This window comes from Rhipicephalus microplus, unplaced genomic scaffold (assembly GCF_043290135.1).
Source record: "Rhipicephalus microplus isolate Deutch F79 unplaced genomic scaffold, USDA_Rmic scaffold_115, whole genome shotgun sequence".
Classification (NCBI taxonomy): Eukaryota; Metazoa; Arthropoda; class Arachnida; order Ixodida; family Ixodidae; genus Rhipicephalus; species Rhipicephalus microplus.
This window is the reverse complement of record NW_027464687.1, coordinates 267501-271560: the sequence shown is the minus strand read 5'-3', so window position 1 is coordinate 271560 and position 4060 is coordinate 267501. Positions and strand designations below refer to the sequence as shown.

Here is a 4060-nt window from a genome sequence, read left to right as displayed (position 1 = left end):
GTCTGGCGGCTTTGCAGTCTCGGCTCCGTTGCTAGTTCCGGCCGGTCCACCGACAGTGCAGCGGGCTTGGGCAACCCGCACGGCGCGACCGAGTCGATGCAACGAAAAAGAGCGAGCATGAACGTGCTTCTTGCCGCACGGCTCCCACTCGTCTTTCGGGAAGGTTGTGCCGTAGCGAGCTCGAACGCCGTCATCTCGGAGTGCAAAATAAGCGTGTTGGGGCGCCTGAAGGTGGCCTCCGCCGCACACAGACTGCGTCCGGCCCGCCGAAGGCGAGGACGGACGCGCAGTCGAACGATTACCTGGTTGATCCTGCCAGTAATCATATGCTTGTCTCAAAGATTAAGCCATGCATGTCTAAGTACATGCCGAAATAAGGCGAAACCGCGAATGGCTCATTAAATCAGTTATGGTTCCTTAGATCGTTTCTTCCTACTTGGATAACTGTGGCAATTCTAGAGCTAATACATGCAGTGAGCCTGGAGCCCTTTGGGTAACGGGTGCTTTTATTAGACCAAGATCGATCGGGTTTCGGCCCGTATTGTGTGGTGACTCTGGATAACTTTGTGCTGATCGCATGGCCACGAGCCGGCGACGTTTCTTTCAAGTGTCTGCCTTATCAACTTTCGATGGTAGGTTACTTGCTTACCATGGTTGTTACGGGTAACGGAGAATCAGGGTTCGATTCCGGAGAGGGAGCCTGAGAAACGGCTACCACATCCAAGGAAGGCAGCAGGCGCGCAAATTACCCACTCCCGGCACGGGGAGGTAGTGACGAAAAATAACAATACGGGACTCTTTTGAGGCCCCGTAATTGAAATGAGTACACTCTAAATCCTTTAACGAGGATCAATTGGAGGGCAAGTCTGGTGCCAGCAGCCGCGGTAATTCCAGCTCCAATAGCGTATACTAAAGCTGCTGCGGTTAAAAAGCTCGTAGTTGGATCTCAGTTCCAGACGAGTAGTGCATCTACCCGATGCGACGGCTCGGACTGAACATCATGCCGGTTCTTTCTTGGTGCACTTCATTGTGTGCCTCGAGATGGCCGGTGCTTTTACTTTGAAAAAATTAGAGTGCTCAACGCAGGCGAGTCGCCTGAATAAACTTGCATGGAATAATAGAACAAGACCTCGTTTCTGTTCTGTTGGTTTTTGGAATACGAGGTAATGATTAAGAGGGACGGACGGGGGCATTCGTATTGCGGCGCTAGAGGTGAAATTCTTGGACCGTCGCAAGACGAACTACTGCGAAAGCATTTGCCAAGAATGTTTTCATTGATCAAGAACGAAAGTCAGAGGTTCGAAGGCGATCAGATACCGCCCTAGTTCTGACCATAAACGATGCCAACCAGCGATCCGCCTGAGTTACTCAAATGACTCGGCGGGCAGCTTCCGGGAAACCAAAGTATTTGGGTTCCGGGGGAAGTATGGTTGCAAAGCTGAAACTTAAAGGAATTGACGGAAGGGCACCACCAGGAGTGGAGCCTGCGGCTTAATTTGACTCAACACGGGAAAACTTACCCGGCCCGGACACTGGGAGGATTGACAGATTGAGAGCTCTTTCTTGATTCGGTGGATGGTGGTGCATGGCCGTTCTTAGTTGGTGGAGCGATTTGTCTGGTTAATTCCGATAACGAACGAGACTCTAGCCTATTAAATAGGTGCGGGGTTCCCAGCACCTTACAACCTTCTTAGAGGGACAAGCGGCTCCTAGCCGCACGAAACAGAGCAATAACAGGTCTGTGATGCCCTTAGATGTCCGGGGCCGCACGCGCGCTACACTGAAGGAAGCAGCGTGTCTTTATCCCTGTCTGAAAAGACTGGGTAACCCGTGGAACTTCTTTCGTGATTGGGATAGGGGCTTGCAATTGTTCCCCTTGAACGAGGAATTCCCAGTAAGCGCGAGTCATAAGCTCGCGTTGATTACGTCCCTGCCCTTTGTACACACCGCCCGTCGCTACTACCGATTGAATGATTTAGTGAGGTCTTCGGACCGATGTCCGGCGCGGCCTTTCGGTTGCGCCGGTCTGTTGGAAAGATGACCAAACTTGATCATTTAGAGGAAGTAAAAGTCGTAACAAGGTTTCCGTAGGTGAACCTGCGGAAGGATCATTAACGGATTGTGAAGGGTGAGCGCCTCAGCTGCGTCTGCGCCCGACACTTTCTGCCGCTGACCCCGTTTGGACGCGGGGTCGGCTTTTCCCCACGGGGCTGCCTGAATGTGGAGCGGCACCCCGTGACAAATTGTTGCGCCCAGCGGACGCCAACACCGCGACCTTGGACGGTCGGCCAGGTGGCGGACGCGGGTACAAACGGCGCAACGCACTCATAGGTCGGCTTTCGACCCGCCACTGCACCGTGGCTCGAAGCGCTCGAAATGCGCGACCCGACCGCTGCGGGACCGCCTAGTACTGTAAACAGGAGCGGCGGAGCGCGAACGGCGAGTCGTGGTTACGTCGGTAGAAGGCGAGGCTGCGCGTTCCCGAAACGCCAGCCGAGTGCCCTCCCGACCGTTCGAGCGTGCAAGAACGAGACCCGACAATCGCGCGGCGACTGCCAAGTACGAGAGGAACGGCACAAGCGTCGGCGGTCGGTCAAGGAACTGGCGATGTGACGGGTCCGCTGTGCACCAGTGCATACCGTCCCGCCGTCCGCGGCAAGCGCCTCCGCGTCCTCGGGTGACGGAGGCTGCCGGTCGGTTCTTGCAGGCGAGGGATCTCGCTGGCACCGGTTCGCGTTGACGCGCGGCCGGTCATGGCACGGCGATGCGACGGCCGAGGTGCGCAGTACTCGATGGAGGAACCGCACGCTCCGATGACCGTCCCGCCCTCCGCGGCGTATGCGTACCGACCGTAATGGTTGCAGCAGCGCCGGCCGGCTTTTGAATTCGCCACACGAAACACGGTGCGAGATCGCGGTTAGGGGAGCGTCGACGTTGCCAGGCGTTTTGCTTGCTGCCGAGGGAAAGGCGGCACGGCCACGTCGCGCTCGTCGCGATTAGCGGGTCTGCGCGCTTTGGGAAGGTGCCGCAACGACTTGCCGAAAGAGGAAGCACGGAAGAACGAGGGACTTGGACGTCCCGACAATTGAACGCACTTGCGGCCAGGCCCTTGCTGGCTTCGTTCTTCCGCCTCGAGTAGGCTCGTACGCGGCTCCGGCGCCGAAAGTGGTCCTTGGCACCGACTTCGGTGGACGTGGGAAGTGCCGCGCAAGTACGGCGCGCCTGGCTCCACCTGTTGGCTAAAGTAGGCAGCCGGATCGGCATTTTGGTGTGCGGTGGCAAACCGTGGATGCGAAAAAAGCTTGTGCGATTTCGTGGAACAAAAAGCGGGGGTCCCCCTTTTTATGCGGAGGAGACCGACCCGCCTGCCGTGGTGAACCGCGACGCCACGGTAAAAACGGGAGAGGCTTGTCGATGGGACCGTGCATCCCGCGCTCCACGGAGGCCGGGAGGCGGCCGCCCGAGGAAATGTGTAGCCGTCGAGGCCCGCATCTGCGTGCACTCTTATCCAAATGGGTGTACCGCAGGCATTTTCTGGTTAGGCGGGCCAATGAGAGCGAGCACACAACGATACCTACGGGTCCGGCTTGGAGAACCGGCTTCGACGCCTCCCGAGTATTTATAGAGGGGTGGACCACGAAAGCACTCGCAAGTAGCGAAAGCGAAACGCCGTCCGAAACACACCGTTTGCTCGATTTGCGGCAGCCGAAAAAGGCGCGGCAGAGTTTTGGAGTCCAAGCGTGCGCTGAAAAGCGCCCTTCTTGGCCACTGTTTGGCCGAGTGCCAGAAACGTTTGGTTTTGACTGTACGGAATTGAACAAACACTTTTTCACGACTCTAAGCGGTGGATCACTCGGTTCTCGGGTCGATGAAGAACGCAGCCAGCTGCGAGACTTGGTGTGAATTGCAGGACACACTGAGCACTGATTCTTTGAACGCACATTGCGGCCTTGGGTCTTCCCTTGGCTTCGTCTGTCTGAGGGTCGGATCACATATCAAGAGAGCCTTCGGCGCACAAGGGAACGTGAGCCGTCGACTCGTTTTGACCGCGTCGGCAACA

The 4060-nt window shown here is 56.8% G+C and overlaps 2 non-coding genes across 2 annotated transcripts; both read left to right on the top strand.

Annotated features, from left to right (window-relative positions):
• The first annotated feature begins 299 nt into the window (after positions 1 to 299).
• On the top strand, positions 300 to 2114 carry LOC142790582 (small subunit ribosomal RNA). The gene has a single exon (XR_012889627.1). It is a non-coding gene; the product is annotated as a small subunit ribosomal RNA (ribosomal RNA).
• Positions 2115 to 3833: 1719 nt separating this feature from the next.
• On the top strand, positions 3834 to 3986 carry LOC142790523 (5.8S ribosomal RNA). The gene has a single exon (XR_012889580.1). It is a non-coding gene; the product is annotated as a 5.8S ribosomal RNA (ribosomal RNA).
• Positions 3987 to 4060: the final 74 nt, after the last annotated feature.